The sequence below is a fragment of the Ochotona princeps genome, chromosome 1 (genome assembly GCF_030435755.1).
Source record: "Ochotona princeps isolate mOchPri1 chromosome 1, mOchPri1.hap1, whole genome shotgun sequence".
NCBI lineage: Eukaryota > Metazoa > Chordata > Mammalia > Lagomorpha > Ochotonidae > Ochotona > Ochotona princeps.
Window position 1 is genome coordinate 118,418,608 of NC_080832.1, and position 19,557 is coordinate 118,438,164.

A 19,557-nucleotide genomic window follows, 5' to 3' on the forward strand; every position below is an offset into this window, starting at 1 on the left:
AAGATGAAAATTATGTGGAACAGAAGGCAAGGTGCAACCGGGGCTAAAATATTATGATGAGATAGCGTGCGCCGTCTGCCTCCTTAGCGCAGTAGGCAGCGCGTCAGTCTCATAATCTGAAGGTCCTGAGTTCGAACCTCAGAGGGGGCAGCTATGTTTTGTCTTCAGTACTCAACAGCACCAGGTTCTTGTGATGATCACCCCCATTGGGGGTCCCTTTACCATCAACACTCGATACAGTATGTTAATACCTTGTATTTGGTTTCTTTAAAGGAAAGGATGGAAAAATAAAAGAGTGTGAATATTTAACTTTCCCGCAGATTTTATTTCTCTTCCTATGAACATTAATTTTCCTTTGCTCCCTCAGCCTTCTGTAATCTAGTTCTTTGTCTTACACTGAATCAGGTCCCACAAATTCTCTAGCCTTCTAGAACCTCCAAAGGCAACCTTTCTTGAAACAGCGTCACGGCAGGTGTAATATTCTACATTGAGGTCTTAAAGGCTTAGGGCAGGCCTACAGGATAGCAGAGTTAGAAACTGACTTCATTCTGCCACAAATTCCAGCGGGCCAAGGACAATTTCTCTAGCACATTAAAAAACAAACAAACAAACAAACAAACAGCCATACTAGCACCTTGATTCTGGACTACTAGCCTACAGGACTTCTGAGGAAAAAAAATTTAAGCCATCTGGTTTGTGGGTATGACAGCCATAACAAGGCAATACATCATCCCGTCTCTCTCACCAACCTACCATCCAACACCTCAACCTGTTTTATTTTCTTTACTGGAGGTATTACCACATAAAGCATTTTATTTGTTTAATGCATTTTTTTTTCTATTCCTCCTCCACTCCCCGAGATTGTAAACTCCATTAACATCATCACCAAATCAGCTTTATCCATTGCTGTATATCTGGAACCTAGCACAGTTTCTAATACACTCTAAGCATTTCTCAAATCAACCTGCTAATTGGCATGTTAATTGTTACTCTTTTCCCTGTCACTATATTACTCCAGGGCAATCATCACATCAGATTATTTCTGATAGTTTCTCAGGAGTTACATCTACTGAAACTTACCCTGCAGGCTAAAACTCCTTTGCCCTCCCTGTGCTGGGCAAATAGAAGGTCATTCCTGCATGGATCCTCCAAAATGTCTAGATCACAGAGACTGTATTCAGAACAGTTCTCTCATCTACTGTACATACTGGCAAGCACGGGCCTGGTGGGGGTTATTGCGGATTGCTCTGACTAGGCTGCAACTCCCACTGGTTTATGTGAGGGCCGAGTGTGTGCTGAGCAGAATCAGGCTGGACTGCGACACCCATTGGTTCCTATGGAAAACAGCGCTGGAAACAGGACTGACCCAGCAAGGGCAACCACCAGCTGATCAGGGCAGCAGACTGACTGTGCCGGGCCCTGTACTGGCAAGTACACACAAGAATCAGGTCTGGGATCACCTCAGACAAAGTTTCTTTGGGGAGCTCCCCAATCGAACTGCAGGACTCAGAACCCCAACCATGAAGAGAAGTGCAGGTTCCATGGTCTGACCATGGAGTGCAAGTGCCAGAGCTGGACCTCCTCAGAGGCTCAGACGGAGCAGTGGACAGCATATTCAGGTGCACATGGAGGATATGGCAGTCCATCGGAACCTGCAAAGGACACCTGGCACCACAAGGGGACAGAACTAACCAATCAACTACCCCAGCCACGTGTTAGCAGTGAAAATCTGGCAGAGACTCTAAGGTGGAATAGGTCAACCAGTGGATTCTGAAGTGATTTCATCATGCTTGGAATGGTGAGACTGGCAGCAGTTCAGAACTGTTGAACTATCAAAAGCACTTGAGCAGGACCCTCGGAACAAGCCCCACATCGAAGACCTGGGATGGGTGGAGGCTGGGTGGTGCTTCTCCCTTTATCTCCCCCTTTACCTCAGATGCAGAAAATGTAAATAAATAAATAAAACATTTTAAAAAAACAGCTCTCAAGGCTCTCTCAGCTATTCTGCTGCAGACTTGAGGAGGCCTTTAGGACCCTTAGCCTCTTCTCCAGAAACTTCCATGTGCACAGTTGGAGTGGTTTCGTAACAGGTTTGTGAGAAGCTAAGAACCACATTGCCTGGCTGTTCAAGTGGCTCTTCAGAGATCGCCGAATCCTGTTGGAGCTGTCACCATGCAGAATTTTTTCCTCTCGGCTGTAGAATCAGAAATGTTTAAAAATTACCTTGGACTTTTTCAGATTTGTAGGACTAAATCAAACCGCCCAAATGTCAGAGCTGTTCCAAGCCACAATGTAAATGCACTATAGTCACATTAGTGATTGGCAGCATACCCTTCCAACATAAAATAAGCAGTATCATAGCAAGCAATTCACAATCTAATTTTGCTCTGTGCAGCTACAAAAGTCACAGCAATAACGAAATATTAGTGGTCGTAATGCCACACAAGGATGGTCTGACATAGTCATCACCAAAAAGTCAAACCAAGGCAAAGCCAACTGGAAGTTCTTCTGTTAGTCCGTGTTTCCCAGGGTTGGAAGCAGAGCGCTCTGATCACAGCACGCTAGCTTCCTAAGCAAGCTTACCATCACTGATCGGATGAGATTAGCTCTGTTTAATTTCTACACTGTTACTTTACTGAATTTAGATGTCCACACCATCCTCCTCATTTATCAGTAAGCTTTGCTTTTATTTTTTTAAGATGCTTTTTTTTGGGGGGGGGGGGAATGCAGAGTAACAGAGAGAGAGCAGAGAGCTAGAGGCAGAAAGATGCTTCATCTGTTGATTCACTCCCAAAATGGCTGCAGCGGCCAGAGCTAGGTGGTCCTCAGCCACTTTCACAGGCCATTAGCAGGGCTAGACGGGAAGTGGAGCAGTGAGGACTACAGCCTGTGCCCACACGGGAGCCCGGCACTGCAGGTGGAGGCTTAGTCTGTAGACCACAGTACCAGCCCCAATACTAATTCTTGAAGAGGTCACTTCTATTTGACTCCAGGGGTTGCTATGGATGGTGAAACTCATCCAAACAGGATGTAATAAATTGACCCCTACATTTATCCATCTGTTTTGTAACTAAATGAGAATTAATAGGCAAATAGATGCCTGGCACAAACCTATGAACTATAAGATACCTTAAATGTAATTGTTAATATTTTGGGCTATCTCAATATATTAATTTCACATAATTATGTGCTTCATAAGGAATAGAAATACCTTCTGTCACACAAGGCTTTTTTCTCCATTATTTTTAATGTATATAATGTTTTCAGTAGAATAAGTTTAAAGCTGTTTTGCTAAAATTACATTAGATGCAGAGAGTTAAAAAGTAAGAGGTTCGCCCGAACAGGGACTTGAACCCTGGACCCTCAGATTAAAAGTCTGATGCTCTACCGACTGAGCTATCCGGGCCCCATGACAGGCTGTTGTCTTCCTATTTATTTTAGTGTGAGGATAAGTGAATCTACAAACCCTCCCACCTGCTTGGTCTTTCCTTTTTCCTTTATTCTGTTTAGTTATCTTCCACTTATTTTTTGCCCACTTTGTTTTGTTTATTTGTTCCTCTCAAAAGAGTTTTAAAAGACAGAGGGAGACATCGAATATCTTCCATCTGCTGGCTCACTCCCCAGGTGGCGGCAATAGCCAGTCTTTGCCCTGGTTGAATAGGGCTTGTGCTATTTCTGTCCCCACCACATGAGGGAAAAATTGACTTTTGTCCTTGTGTTACTCGCGCAAATATTTCTAAAAGAGCACTTCAGTAAAAACATAGTTTCATGAGTATGTCCTTCGACTTCAAAATTCCCCGACTGCTAAGAATGCGTTGCACTAAATGCACAACGTATTGGCTTGGTGAACTTGGGCAAGGTTTCTGTTTTCTCTTGGATTTACTCTTTGCCCAAGATTTATGCTTTTTCATGGATAAGTAGCCAGGAAACAAAGAATTCTGTACCATCATTTAAATACCGTCATGATAAATGCTGTCGGGAAAAAAGTTCAGGTTACAGCATGCTGAGAGAAGCGAACAAACATGCTCCCATGACGTGCTTTCCTAAATTCAGGGAGATAGCAAACAAATCCTTGACACGATGTCTAAGACATGCCAATGGAGCCAACAAAATTAAGTGTTACCATTACTAGAATTATAACTGCTCTTGTAAGATAAAAGATCGTTTAAAATGGTTTTTGATAGTGCTCAGTTGTGCCGCAAGTTATTTAACTTCTCATCCAATTTTCGACTTTGAAATTAACACTAGTGATTTCTTCCTCAAAGATTGGGTTTACTATGACGATCGTCACGTGATCCGTATTTGACAGCTCCCACCGGGGATGCCCTGCCCACCAGCTGATTGTGGTTGCTCAAACTCCTTTTTGTTCCTTGAAGTTCATGGCTTTCAATCCTTCACCGGGTCTGGGAATTGAATAAATGGCTGCCTGAATGCTCTGCTGTGCCGTTGCAAATGTGCCTCCAGTAAGCAGCGAGGGGAGAGAGGGGCCCCAAACAAGCAGACCCCACTCAGGGGCTCTGCTTCCTCCAACCAGGCTGCTGAAAACAGGCAAACATCATCTACGTAACTACAACAGAAGCTGCAGTGGAAAGCGCTAATACATTCAAGTCTGAATAAAGGGAGGATAGTGACAGAGCATTAAAGTGGGAAAGTTAGGCACCTTGTAATCCATTCTCCATTTCCAGCAGAGCGGGTTGTACAGGGAAATGAGTTCTTTCAGGAACAGATGTTTAAACTGAGAATTGAGGTGTAGCAGTCAGGAACAGATGTTTAAACTGAGAATTGAGGTGTAGCAGTCGTCAATGGGGCAAAACGATGGCTCTGGCCTCCCAGGAAGACAAGAAAGCAGCACACTCGGAATTAAGAGGGAATCTAAGGTGCCTGAGTGCAGAGAGCTTGGGAGAGCGCAATGCGGGTGGATGGAACAGCGGGGACCCATGCGTGACTGACAAGATCACCGGTTATGACCAGCAATTCAGAGTGCAGACTTTGGCCTGGCAGTGATAAAAGGGTGCTGAGATGTGCTAATTGAAGTTACAACCTGGAGGATGGTAGAAAAGATGAGATTAAAGGAAGCTTGCGTTCAGTTGACAGCTGTGGGCTAAGAAAACTGCGGCCCACTCCTTTCTATACACTGAAGATGAGCCATCAAGACATTACAATCCACATGTAGAATTTGCCAAGTGAGACACAGCAAGCACTTCTCCCGCTTCATGGAGTTTTCTTGTCAGTACTCTGCCATCTTCATGTGGCCCTAACCCTCTTATCTATAGTCAATGGAGCATCCGGGGAAGTGATTTTTTCTCATGAAATTTCATGATAAAATCCCTTGGTTCTTCAGCTCAATTACACATTTCCTCCGAAGCGATCTTAAGAACTTAAGAAATTTATGGTAGTACCAATTTTTTTGTTTGTTTGTTTTGGCCAGTCATTGTAACAGCTCAATGAAGTTCTGTTAGAGGTCTCGTGGCCTCTAGAATTTGGATTCAACAGCAGCAGTGTGAAGCTACTCAGTACTTTCAGCAGGAAGAGATGACATCATCAGACATGATTTGAAAAGATGATTCGGGTTTCATGTAGATGGGCCAGAGTGAGCCAAGAGGTGATAATAAAACAACAGAGGCCACTGCGCAGTAAAAGCCCATCAGATGTGACCTACTGACCTGAGACTGTGGTGAGAAATAGTGTGGAAACACTGTGGGAATGTCTAAAAGGAAGAAGACTTTGGCCCAGACCACCCCAGTGACTGAGAGCGATCTGGTCCTCTCAGTCATCTGTTACCCAAATAAGTTCTTTCCTTGGAAAGGCAGAAATGATGAAGAATGCAGAAGTACACATTGGATCTTTCGAGCGTTCTCCAGAACGCACAGTGCCCATAGCACTTGTTGTACCCATGGTAAGCCTGGTGGAAAGCCAAGATGACCACTTCTGAGTCATGGAACAGAAACTGGGAGAGTGGTGGACTGAAATGGCCTCTCCAGTGAAAGTCCAAATGGGATGATGATATCGACACAGCATACCCTAAAACCCCAGCTCCCAAAATGTCTGCCAGCTACATAGAGGGTAGATTCCAAGCTGGAAAAGGACAGGCTAATAGGGATACAGCTTTGCACAGTGCCCGGCATGGAGCAGGTGCGTAAGCAGTATGCTTTGTATACTGTTCACTCAATGAATGAGCTGCTAAGGGTACGTATTAAAAGAGTGGTGTCCATCATCACTCTAGTCCAGTGCTTATCTTGACTCCAAATGTTAGCTTTTTCCTGTTTCTCTCTAACCCCTTCCTATTAGTTCAAATGATTTAGAGCTCCAGTCCAGAGACAGAAAAAATTCAGTTAAAGAGACAAGAGGAACATTGAAGTGTCTTATTCTTATGATATGTTAACAGTGACCCTTTAGTAAGCAAGCCCAGAAGAGTGGTAAAATGCAACTAAATCAATACTTAATAACTATAGTGTATGACATACTAGACCTCTCAAAACCCAGAGCTTCCTCCTTCTCTCCCAGGACCCTAGCACCGGTAAGTTGCTTGACCGTGATATTTTTATTACATAAATATTTGAATTTAAAAATACATACTAGCCATTTCTGTGGAAAACGCAAGAAGTCAGATTTGTCAACTTCCACTGTTTTCCTCATGAAAAATGACCTTTACGTTGCCCCCTCTGAGGTTCGAACTCAGGACCTTCAGATTATGAGACTGACGCGCTGCCTACTGCGCTAAGGAGGCAACCGGCAAACGGTCCTGTGCCAAATTTATATCAACGTAGAAATAACTTTTTAGATGTGTTTCAACAACAGAGAAAGACCTGGACTTAATGCATGTCTCAAGTAGGCTGGATGACGAAGATCCTCAGGACAAGATAAGCGCGAACTCCCAGCCCATCACCCACGTCCTGGCCAGCCCCTGTGCGGACACGGGGCGCCGCGAGCGCCCCTGGGTCCGGACTTCGGTAAAAGTCCTGCATCCGGCCAGGGAGTGGGCCAGGACTGCGCGCCCCTTTCCTCCGAGACCAGGGTTTCCGTGCTGCTCCGACTTCTATGGCAAGCAGGACTTGAACAACAAGGATTGCACTCCTCTCTTCTAGAGGATCCGTGGGGGCTGCGCCCCACTCCTGAGATGGATTAAAGGGCGGAGAGGGAGGGTCTCCCGTCTCCCTAGACCCCGTGCACGGCCTGGGCCACCCCTGAAGTCCGCGACTTTCCCAGGGTAAGCGGATGGGGCGCCCACGTTGGTGTCTGGGATTCTCCGCCTGTGCGACGCCTTCCTGCTACGTTGGTGACCGGGAGCTAGTGTCTACCCTAATGTTCCTTATGGGGTCGATGCGGAGTCGGGGTTCTGCGGGTTGCATGCGGAGCCACGCTAGCGGTAAAGAAGGGCTGACTTGCAGAGGAGCACCGGGCAGCGGGAGACCCCCACCCACCCCAAGCGGCCAGGTGTGCTGTAGTGTAGGACCGCCCACACTACCACACAGGGTGGTAGCGTGGCCGAGCGGTCTAAGGCGCTGGATTAAGGCTCCGGTCTCTTCGGGGGCGTGGGTTCGAATCCCACCGCTGCCAAGAAATTCTTTCGCTTTTGTTCTGCCTAAAATGAATGCGCATCCCCCTTACTCAAGTAAATACCCCACTGCCATTGGGGTTTCACCACCCAAAGATACCCAACACAGCAGGTGCTAGACTCACTCGTTTCTCAGCACCCAGTATACACCATGTTCCTATTTAGGCAGATACAGCAGTGCCTTTTTATTAAGCAGGTCTCTCTGGTTCCACCTGTGCCTGGTGCCAGGTCCCGCCTCACTCACCGCCCTTTTTTTCTCCAGGTCTCAGTTTGGAAGTTGCTTTCTCCTGATCCCCGCATCCAGTCAGCTCCAGCATCACCGTTAGGCACGGAGAATATTGAGGGAAACAGGAGAGAGGGCACCTGCCCTGGCACGAGATGACAAGGCTAAGGCCCCTGCAGTGGGCAAGCTGGCACAGCTTCTACCCTGAAGAGATCACAGGGTGAACGAGCTCTGAGAGGCTGTTACCAGAATACAGGATACCGAACAGTTAGGATGGAGAGAGTACAGATTGCTCCAGATAGTGGCAAAAACAATGTTTCCTTTGCTTTCTTAATTAAACCAAGTGGGTATTCCTTTCTCAATAAGTGGTTTCATGAGTAAATTGTTTTTAAGTCCTAGTCTTAAAAAGTCCGAGTTCTGCAAAGGAGAGGCAGGCACGCTGGCCCGTGTGCAGCAGTCCTCAGCCCAGTCATCTCGTGCCTGGCAGCCTCTGCTCTCACCCGTGTTTCCTTTGACCATTCCTGTTGGCACTGGGCATGCTCGGTTAGCACGCAGTCCATGTACCACACATACTTTGGGGGAAACTTTCTATAATGCTTGCTTTTCCCCACACATGATACATTCTGTCTACAGGTACACAGAACCACTTCTGCTTTTCGTTTCAGTGAATACGTACAAGAAAGAATGTGATTCTAATTACTGCAATGAGGAACATATACAAGACTGAGAATCTAGCAAGGCCACAAGTTCATCCATTTTGTACAGGGCTTTCCACTTTGAAATCTCTCCACAACACTCCAGCTGAACTGGAAAACACCCCTACCGAGTGTACCACACTCGCTCTTTCTGGACTCTGCCGCACAGAGTCCATTGTTATCTGATTCATAAGGAAACTCACTGGTTCTGGATTGTGGGGCTCGGGCATCTGTTATTCCAGCCTTTCCCCTCAGTGGCCTTCACGGGTTTGCAACTCACTTTGGGAATAACTGTGTGCAACTCTAAGGAAAAAATACAGACTTCTTAACTCCAGATTCAAGAATCAATAACTGACCCATGGCCATCTCCGACATTTTCCAGAGTCTCACAGCTATTCTTCTAAAAGGATACCTGATGCTAACAGTGAGAGAAAAAAAGTCATTTCAACCCTTTATCTATTTACCTATCCTCCAAGGATAGTTGATAGCTGAAGGCCTCTGAATAGTAAATTTTTAACATTCTGGTTTGTTTGTTTGCTTTGCTTTTTAAGAAATCAGGGTAGTCAACCTGATGGGGGTTATTAGGGTTGCTCTGAATAGGCCACAACACCCACTGGCATGCATGAAAACAGGGTCTGTGGCAGGCAGGCTGGCTGGGCTGGGCAGCACCCATTGATTCACATGAGATACATGGATGCAGGCACAACTGCATCCACCTGTATGTGCACTGGCTGGTGCAGGTGACAGACTGAACAGGATCCTACACTGGCTGGCACATATAAGAGTCAAGTCTGAGGTGACCCCAGGCAAGGTTTCTTGGGGGACCCCCTTACTATACAGCCAGACGTAGACTACAGGAAGTATCACAGAATGTGTGGTCCGATCTTGGAATGCATGTATCAGGACTGGGCCTCCTCAGTTGCCGATACCTATGCAGTGGACAGCATGTCCAGAGGCACATAGGGGATATGACAGCCAGTTCATCTAGGCTAGTAGGGGACATTGAGTGCCTCATCAGAGAATGGCAGAACAGGTTGGACAAGTCTGGTCAAGCTTGCAGCATGTTTCTGGGTCTGTGGCTGCCCTAAGGTGGACTTTGTCAACCACTAGGCCTTGGAAAGATCTTCTCAACCCTGGAGCAATGAAACCAACAACTTTTCAGAACTACCAAAACCACTCAAGTAAGTTCCTTGGGACAGTCTTCCCCACATGGGGTTTCTAAGGGGTCATCAAATGATCATCCCCTATCCCCCGCTGTGGGAGATTTTCTCTCCTCCCTGCAGTTATAGGAAAAACAAAAACTGAAACATTGGTCCCACCAACCCTCCATCATACCTGACCCTCCCTACCCAAGTCAGAGGCCCACAAGGGCACGCATTCCTATTAACTATGTAAACAATTTTTAAAAGGAAATAAATAATAATAGAAAAAAAATAATCGAGATGACAGTTCATAGAAACAAAAGGATACCACCTGTGTACGAAAAAAAATAAAGTGCATCCTTCAGCCTGAACTTAAACCATCTTTACGTCCAAAAGGGGAACAGAGAGTTTATGGTGGGAGGTGTGGACTCTGAGAAGCAATTGATGGTCAAGTAGCTGGAAGTCTTTGCATTTCACTACTTTCTTCCTCAATTCCCAAAAAGATAAGTGCAAATTCATGAACAGCCAATCTGTGATAGGTACCTTGCATGACACAATACAAGGACAAACGCCAGAAAAAGATTTGAGGACTCCTCCCTCAAAAATGGAGCCTTTTGGAGGCTACCAGGGGCACATCGGACGTACTCGGTGGATAATTAACATTTGCATGACAACAGAAGTTGTGTATGCCTGAGTATTTCCTCTAGCTGTGCCACAGTCCTGTAGAGTCTATTCACTACATGTTGCTCTTTTACTAGATGAATAAACAATCCCTCTTAATTTTGCTAAGATTTGGAGAAAACAAATGATACTTCCTTTATCATCCACCCGGGGAAGAGACCTGTTTACAGGGTAGAGGTTGTCATAGGACTCATAAACAAAGAGAAACCTTACAAAATGTCTAAAAGGATGCCTTCTCCCAAGGACCCCCTCAACTGAGCTCATTCCACTAAGCTTCCACCAAGCAGAAGCCCCCGATATACCACTGAGCGCCCCTAGGCCCGGCACTTAGGACATTCTGCAAGGGAAAGGCATGGATATTTCAAGTTCAAGCCCATAATCAGAGCTGAGGGAAGTGCCCGGATACTCACTTTTGCAGGTATCAACAGGATGAGTAACCCAAGTGGCAGAAAGAAGATGGTGTGCTTTTTAATTCTGTCCCTTTCAAATGGTGCGACTAAAATGCAACGTACCAAATCGTCAGCCGGAAAAGAAAAGCAAGCAAGCCAACATCTCCAGGTGTAACAATTCACGGACCGGGATTCTGCCTGCCCTTAAGATGGAGGGAAGGAGACCCGGGAAGGAGGCTGTGGCGACCCTGCCCACGCCTCCGCCCACCCCTGCGCTGGGCATTTCTGTCACCCTGCTGAGGAAACGTGCAGAGGATTTCTACCCGGAACAATAATAACAGCAATAGTAACAACGACAGCCACGCCTCACGACCGGCCCGGGGGTGTCTTGGAAGCCGGGTTCACGCTCTGGTCCTAACCCGGGAGGGTCACGGAGCGAGGCAGGAGCCGTGAGGGGCATGGTGTAAACGAGCTCTCACAGGGAGGGTTCCATGGTGTAATGGTTAGCACTCTGGACTCTGAATCCAGCGATCCGAGTTCAAATCTCGGTGGAACCTTCCGAGGTCTTCCTCACTTTTGGCCGTTGACATGGACAGTCCGCGTTTTTCCTTCTCTGACAGCAAGATCAGAATAAGTGGTAGCTAATGCTGCGGATGACCCGTTCCCTCCGGAGCAGTCTGGGAATCACCATTTTCTTACTTCCCTGGGGACAGACGGGGATGGGGTTGTGAAGGAACTGAAACATTTATCTCACGCACTTCCCTCCACACCTCAACTCTTCTCCACCTTAATCAGAGGCTGACGTGGGTATGCACCCCTCTGAACTATGTAATCGATATTAAAAATAAAATTTAAAAACGTTTTTAAAAGAAAAGCAGAAAGCAAAAGTATGTGTCAGAAGTGGGATTCGAACCCACGCCTCCATTCGGAGACCAGAATCCTCAACGAGAGGAAGCAGAGCTTGAGTCTGGCGCCTTAGACCACTCGGCCATCCTGACACCCGCTGGGGATCGCAGCCTAGAAGGCAGGTCTTGTGTTGCAGGAGCCTCGGCAAGCCGCTCGCCCGCCCCTGCAGCCTAAGGAGTGTACACAGCGGCGCCTGCGTGGAAACAGAGCTTCCTCCTCCGTGCAACTAGCAACTGAAAACTGAAAACTTTCCTCCTCGGCGCTGTCATTCAGGACTTTGCCCTCTTCCCTTCCAGCCGGAAGGCGAGGCTCCCCACACCTCCGCACCTGCTCCAAATGAGCAGGACCGAGTCCCCTCTGGGCGAAGCGAAAGGACACCTCACAGTGGCTCTGCAAGCCATTTCCTAGGGACGGAGCTCCACAGCGAAGTGAGCGAACCCCGTAGACCACTGGGGCGGTTCATGTAGACCCCCAAGAGAGAGTAGGGGTCAGGAGCCTTGAGCAGGAAGGCTGGCTGGCTGTCCCGGGGTCGGCGAACGCAAGGGGGTGAGAATCCAGAGGGGGCCGTGAGGAAACGCGGACAGCTCGCCTCAATCCCTGGTCCCCTCCACCCCCGGACTTCCAGAACCAAGACAGCAGGCATGTCTCCTTCCGCATGCCCGCACGGGGCAGGAGGTTGAAGACGGTTGTTGTTGGACATTGGGGCCAGTGATAAAGAACACTTGAAGAACTCTGACGCTTGAAGGTTCGCCAAAGGAAAGACCCAATCTGCAGATTTGCTAAGATCCTCTGGTCTACGAGGTTCGCAGAAATTTGGGCAATCAGACCCTTAGTTCCCTTTTATAAACGTGAGCACCGTGGGAGAGCCGGATGCTTATGACAATATTTCCACCACAAAATCCAGGACAACAGCACACAGGAGATGTGGAGATGATCTAAGAGAAAACAGGAACAGTGCAGGAAACGGGCTTAAATGAAAACAAAATATATATGTATATATATATATATATTTTTTTTTTTTTTACAAGTTACCACTGGCTTCTCGGAGAAGATATTGCACCTGTGAGGTAAAATGAATGGGAATCTCTTAAAATTAATATTTTTGAAACTTCAAGCTAGGGGCCCGGCAGCGGCTAAAGTCCTCGCCTTGAAAGCCCCGCCCCGGGATCCCATATGGGCGCCGGTTCTAATCCCGGCAGCTCCACTTCCCATCCAGCTCCCGGCTTGTGGCCTGGGAAAGCAGTCGAGGACGGCCCAATGCATTGGGACTCTGCACCCGCGTGGGAGACCTGGAAGAGGTTCCTGGTTCCCGGGTTTGGATCGGCGCGCACCGGCCCATTGCGGCTCACTTGGGGAGTGAATCATAGGACGGAAGATCTTCCTCTCTGTCTCTCCTCCTCTCTGTATATCTGACTTTGTAATCAAAATAAATCTTTAAAAAAAAAAAACAACTTCAAGCTAGAATAGAAATGGGCAGAAAATCTGGAGTGAAAATAGGAAGGCTTCAACAAGAAAAGAGAATGTGATGGAAGATAGACCGTTAACCTATTAGGGTTTTCAGGGCAGGAGAAGAAAATAAAGGGAAAGAGATAATATAGGATTATCTCCCAGATTAAAAAAATTAAATCCTCAAATTGAAACCCCTTGTGTGATATGGGGCAAAGGTCCTCACCACAGGCACATACATCATCATGAAACAACAGAATGATAGAAGTTAAGGTGAAGATCTTACGAGTTTCCAGAAATCAAAAAAGAAAGCAAAGTAGGGGGGGATGAGGAGGGAAGCTTGCATGGAAAGGACTAAGCCTTAGAATGGCATGGAGTTTCTACACAGCAACAATGAAAGCCAGAAGACAACCAGGCAAGACTTTCTTTCTTTCTTTCTTTTTTTTCAGGCAAGACTTTTCTGCCACACCAGTCTGGGTTGGAGCAACCACTGGCATGTACAAGATCAATGGCTGAGAGCAGGCCTAGTAGGGGAACTAAGAGCAGACCTCTGCTGGGCTGCAGTTCACGCTGTTAAGTGCCAGGACTGGGAATGAGAATGGACTGGGCTGAACATGGCTGTAATATCCCTCGGCATGTGTGTGGGTTGGGTATGGGAGTGTGCTAGACTGGGCTAGGTTGCAGCACCTATTGGCACTTGCAAGAGCCAGAGTAGGTTTGGGACAGACTGGGCTGGGTCACAGTACCCACTGATTAATATGAGAACTGGGTCTGAGGGTAGGCCTGGCAAGGCTGGTCTGAAGTACACACTGGAGAGAGCCGGAACAGGTGTAGGCTGGCCTGGCAAGGCTTCAATACCTGCCAGTGAATGTTGGGACTGCAAGTGAGTCAAGTCAAGCTGAGCCAAACACCCACTGATGTGCTTGAGCTCTGTGACTAGGAGCTGGTCTGATAGAGGGACTTGGGGAACTTCACTATTAAGACACAGTCCCAGTTGGTGGGTGTGAGAACCAAGGCTGGGGGCAGTCAAAGTTAAGCGGGGTCTGCATACATGTGGGTCAGTTCTGGGAACGGGCCAGGCTAGGCCAGTTTGCAACACCCACTGACAGGTGCAAAAGTCAGGACGGGGTGCAGAGCAGGCTGGGTTGGAACCCAGCACCTAGCAGTTCACATTAGGGCTGGGACTGGGGACTGGCTGGGATGGGTTGTAGCATCCCCCAGTATGAATTGAGATTAGGGGCAGGCCAGGAGGAGCCATAGGATACAGCACCTGCTGGCAAATGCCAAGGCGAGATGCGTCATGCCAGATTGGACTGCAGCACCCAGCGGTACACGCAAGTCCCCAGATCGGGAGCAACCCTGGTGGAAGAGCTGTGGGGGCTTCCCTGTTGGGTCACTGCTATCACTGGTGAGCATGAAAGCTGGGCCTGGTGGAGGACAGGGTTGGGCTGGGCTGGAATGATGTTTGGTCTACATATAAACTTGGTTTGGGGGAGGGCTGGGCTACACCAGTCACCACATCCACTGGCATATACAAGAGCCAGGATGAGTGTCACCTGGCCAGGCTTTGTAGCAGCGTCCATCGGGAAGTACTGGGACAGAGTGCAAGTAGCGTCAGACTGGACTATAGTACCCCCTGTAAAGTACAAGATCTGGGATTGGGAGAGATCCTAGTAAGAAAGCTATGGGCACTCCTCTGTTGGGCTGCAGTTCCTGATGAGAGCCAGGGTTACAGGCAGATCAGGCTGGACAAGGTGGTGGCACCTATCAGCATACATGTTGACTGGACATAAGATAGGTGGGCTGGGCCCGGTGCAGTAACCTAGTGGCTAAAGTTCTCGCCTCGAATGAACCAGGATCCCATATGGGCATTGCTTCCCATCCAGCTCCCTTCTTGTGGCCTGGGAAAGCAGTTGAGGATGGACCAAAGTCTTGAGTCCCTGTACCTGCACAGGAGCATGCCTTGAGGGTTCTGTTCAAGTGGTTTCAATAGTTCTGACATGCTGTCAATCTCACAGGTGTAAGGATGAGGAAATCCTTCCCAGGTCCATTGACTGACAGTCTATCCCAGAGACTCCATTCACCCAGAAACTTGTTTTCAAACTTCTCTGGGTTAATTGAACAATTTGTTTTGCCCTCCTTTCTCTGCTGTGGTACCAGATGTCCTCTGCAGGCTCCAGTGGACTGCCAAATCTTCCATGTGCACTGGGTATGTTGTCCACCACACTATCTTCAGGAACCGAGACACATGCACTCCACTGTGAGATCACAGGTCCTGCCACTCTCCCCATGGTTGGGTTCTGAGTCCAGTGGCTCAGTTGGAGGGAACCCTCAAAGAAATATTTCCTGATGTGATCCCAGACCTGACTTTCTGTGTGTGCTTGCCAGTACGGGGTCCAGCTCAGTCAATCTTCATATCAGCCTACACACATTGATAGTTGCAATTGCTAAGTCAGTTCTATCTCCAGCCTCATCTCTTATGTAAACCAACGGAAACTGTGGCCCAGCCCAACCCGATCCTGCCCACCACACACTTGGCCTTTACATACACCTGCGGGAACTGCATCCTAGTTGGAACGATCCCCAGTAACCCTCACTAGGCCCGTCCCCAGCCCTGGTTCATGTGCTTGCCAGTATCTGCGGCAGACTGGCCCAGTGTGTCCCATATTACATTCAGCTCTCGTACACATCAGTGGGCACTGAAGCATAGCTTAAACCAACCAACCCACCATCCAGTCCACACTCATTCCAGTAGATGCCACCGCCTGTCTAGTCATGCCTGCCTCCAGCCCTGGTTCTCATGCTCACCATTGGGAATTGCATCGCATCAGAGAGGTGCCTAAAGTTTCTCTACTGGGCCTACTCCCTACCCCGATCTTGCATTTTCCAGGTGGTTCTGTAGACTAACATGACATTACTTGTCCCCAGTTCCAGCACTTGCCAGCTGACGCTGTGACAAAGTCCAACCAGCCTGCACTTACTCTGGCTCATGTATGTACCAGTGGATACAGTTGGTTAGCCCAGCCTGGCTCTCCCTGTAACCCAGTTCACATGCATGCCAACAGGTGTTGCAGCCCTACCTGGCCTGGTGGGTTCCTGATCTCAGTTCTCATGCTTGTACCCACCTCCCTCTCGCCCCCGCCTGGGGTCTCAAATGTGCTGGCTCAGTCTGGCAAGGCCTTCTTCACCTCGACATTTGCCAGTGAGTGTTGTAGCCTGGCCAGGCCCAGTCTTCCCCCAGGTGCAGCTCTTGCTGGTGGGTGCTGCCTCCTAGCCTATCCCAGCTAACCCCCAGTCTCAGCCCTATTGTGAACTGGCAGATGTTGCAGCACATCCTGGCGTGGCCTGCACCCAGCTCTGGTTCTCAGGTCTGCTAGTGGGTGTTATGAACTGGTCCAGGCTAGCCTGCCCCCAGACCTGACCCCCATGCATGCTGATTGCTACTGAAACCTGGCCTGGTCTGGGCTGCTCCCAACCTTGGTTCTTGTGCTCACCTGCAGTGACTGTGTCCTGACAAAGGAGTTCCCCAAGCTCCTCTTTCAGGTCGCCTCTAGGTGGCAGATCTCCTGCACACATGGTCCTTGGCCCAGCTTGATTTGGGCCACCTCCTATCATGGCAGAAACCGTGGCCTTGCTCATCCAACCCACATCCATTCTTGTTCTTACTATTTGGTGCTACGGTCCAGCCACACCTGGTCATGGTTCAGTGGGTGCTGAGACCTAGTTCAGCCTGTCTTGCACCCACCCTGGTTCTCACAGGCTCCAGTGAGTGCTGGAGTCTATCCTAGTCTGGCACACCCCAGGCCCAGGCCCTCCCCATGCCGAGGGACACTGCAGTCATGTGCAGCCCAGATCACTGCCCTCATTCCAGTTTTCATGCTCACCAGTAGGAACCACAACCCAGCTGGGAAGTCCCCTTCGTTGCTCAACCAGGCCTGTTCCCAGCTACAAATCCTGCATGTCCCAGTGGTTGTTCTTACCCAGTTCAGCATAGCCCATCCCCCATCTTGACCTTTGCCATTAAATGCTGCAGCTTGACCTGTCCTGACCTGCACCCTGTTCCAACTCTCGCTGGTGGCAGCTGCGATAGCCTGGCCCAGCATGGTCTGCATTCCAGCCTGGCTCCTGCACATTCCAGAAAGCTAGTTTGGCCCAACCCTGTCTGTTCCACCCCACTCCAGATCCAACTCACACATTTGCCAGTTGGTGGAGCTACCTTGCCCAGCCTGACCGACACCTAGACCTGAATCAAAGGGTCAACAATGGGAGCTATGGGCCACTAGAGGAGTTTCCCAAGTCTCCCCACCAGGCCCACTCCCAGACCCAAATTTCGTGCCAGTGGGTCCTAGGCCCTTAACAGACATAATCTGCCCCCTGCATTCTGGCCTTTGTATGAGCTGGTGGAAGTTGCCATTTGGCCCACCCCATATCCTATTCTTGGGTGCACCTGTGGTTGCTACAGCCTGGACCATTCCAGCATGTTCCCAATCCCAGTACCCATAAGTGTCGGAGAGCTCCATGATCATGCCTGGGGCAGCCCATCACTACTCCCAGCTCTTAAGCAAACCAGTGGAAATTGCAGTTCCACAGGAGTGGGTTCATATATCCCTCACAGAATCTGCCCCCAGATCTGGTTCTCTCATTTGCTGGTCACTGTCATGGCCCAGCCTAACATTAACCCTGTTCTGACACTCACTGGTGGGTACTGTGATCTAGCCCTGTCAGGTAGGCCCCCAGCCAGTGTGTGCCAGTGAATGGTGGTTGACGGTGGTCCATGCTAAATAGCCTAGCTCAGGTCTCCCACATGGGCTGGTGCATTGGGTTGACTTATAAAGATCCATCAGCTTCCCACCTCCAAACTGCTGGGTCTCAGCCCTGTTGCTTACCTGCAAGTACAGTGGTATTTGTTCATGGAAATTCCTCAGAAGTCATTCCTTACCTGCAACATTCTCCCTTAGCAGCCCTCCCTCCCACACATCCCCTTGACCTTTTCTCTGATTAATCCATAGTACCTGTGCCCAGGAGCACATGTGTTCCCCAGCCCAGGCTTCCAAAGCCCAGTCTTCCGATGCAGTGGTGTGCTGGCCTGGAGCTCTGCCCATCCACTAGGATCCCAAGCTCCTGACGTTTGTGCTAGTCTGGGACCTTCCGCCTCCACACACCCAAAATCCAGGCCCATTACAAGTTCCCCAAGCCCAGTTCACAAGCATACCATACCAGCATGCTCTCCTAGGGCTCTCCCCTCTCTTCCTTCTCCCCCTTGCCAAGGCCAACCACATGGGGAAATCCCCAAGCTCTCTCTGCAAGTGTGGAGGTGAATCCTCAGGTCCCTGTATGCCCGCTGGCACCATCCCTCAGGTCCCCTGCAATCCTGCACCCCCAGGCCTGCAGGAGTACAAATGGCCAGAAGACTGTCTTTTGACTGGACAATGTTAAAGGACAGAAAAGGAAAAGAGTTGCCCCTCTTTGGGTCTCAGAGGGTAGTGCTGGGGGAGCAATTCCTGCAGAGGGCGATGGCACAAATGACTTGAAGCTCCCTCAAAAACCAAAACCAAAAACACCTGCTTACTTAATTAAGTATGAAAGGAACAGGCGTCTATAGAGGTGTTTCTCTCTAGGTGTCTATGCAGCTCTTACTACTGGAGGGTGAAGGAAGAAGTCAGAGGTGGCGGCAGGGCAGGCTGAGCAGAGGGAGGAGGAAGAAGGAAGGAAAGAAAGAGCAGAGAATGGTAGAGACCTCTGACCATTTGCCAGCTCTCTGTGTGAAGTTATCATGATCACAGAGAATCTGGAGGTCAGGAGTGCCAAATCCTGGCCACTCCAAGACAGGCCAGGCTTTAGCACAAAGGCAGAAGAGTCATTTTGGCTTTATCTCCCCCACTTAGTGTTAGCTTTTTTCCACAGACCCAAGATGCCAGACATAGTAAATGAGCCACATAAGAGGCCTTTATTCCTGCAGGGAAGGGAACTGTGGGGCAGAGAGAAAGAGGGAGCAGAGACAAAGAGAATGAGCAGAGCAAGAACAAACGGAGGAGACATCTCTACTGCCTCGAGGTGGGTACAGGGAGTGCCAGGTCAGGGATTGGCAGATACAACTGTAGGTGTGTAGAGTTGAAAACAAAATGGAGTAAACATGGCTCATTGCTAACTGCAATAGTTTTTGCTTTTGTAACTTCTGCTTTGCTAAGAAACTGTGAGAGCTTGCAGGCCCAACAACCTACGTGACCTTTGGCACCGATAGGTCCCAATTCCCATGAATCAAGGCCCACGTCTGGTTATCTCACAGATGGCTCCAAGGCCCACGTCTGGTTATCTCACAGGTGGCTCCAAGTCTGGTTACCTTGATTACTGGACCTGAGAAGAGCCAGACTTGGGCTGCCAGTCCAGCAGAGATAGGCAGAGAATGTGTGGCATTTCCTCCCCCACCTTACAAGCTATTGTAATTGAATCTTTTCAAGCTGTTGTAAACTGACCCTACAAAAACCCTGTGAATGTGCTATTCTGGACTGCAATCTGGAAA

The 19,557-nt window shown here is 48.8% G+C and overlaps 6 non-coding genes across 6 annotated transcripts; 3 read left to right on the top strand and 3 right to left on the bottom strand.

The window, feature by feature from the left end:
• Window positions 1–77: 77 nt before the first annotated feature.
• On the top strand, window positions 78–150 carry TRNAM-CAU (transfer RNA methionine (anticodon CAU)). Its single transcript has one exon. It is a non-coding gene; the product is annotated as a tRNA-Met (tRNA).
• A 3,183-nt stretch (window positions 151–3,333) lies between these two features.
• TRNAK-UUU (transfer RNA lysine (anticodon UUU)) lies at window positions 3,334–3,406 on the bottom strand. The gene has a single exon. It is a non-coding gene; the product is annotated as a tRNA-Lys (tRNA).
• Window positions 3,407–6,654: 3,248 nt separating this feature from the next.
• TRNAM-CAU (transfer RNA methionine (anticodon CAU)) lies at window positions 6,655–6,727 on the bottom strand. The gene has a single exon. It is a non-coding gene; the product is annotated as a tRNA-Met (tRNA).
• Window positions 6,728–7,475: 748 nt separating this feature from the next.
• TRNAL-AAG (transfer RNA leucine (anticodon AAG)) lies at window positions 7,476–7,557 on the top strand. The gene has a single exon. It is a non-coding gene; the product is annotated as a tRNA-Leu (tRNA).
• Window positions 7,558–11,170: 3,613 nt separating this feature from the next.
• TRNAQ-CUG (transfer RNA glutamine (anticodon CUG)) lies at window positions 11,171–11,242 on the top strand. Its single transcript has one exon. It is a non-coding gene; the product is annotated as a tRNA-Gln (tRNA).
• Window positions 11,243–11,577: 335 nt separating this feature from the next.
• TRNAL-CAA (transfer RNA leucine (anticodon CAA)) lies at window positions 11,578–11,683 on the bottom strand. Its single transcript has 2 exons — window positions 11,646–11,683; window positions 11,578–11,623 (listed from the first exon to the last, which is right to left on the bottom strand). It is a non-coding gene; the product is annotated as a tRNA-Leu (tRNA).
• Window positions 11,684–19,557: the final 7,874 nt, after the last annotated feature.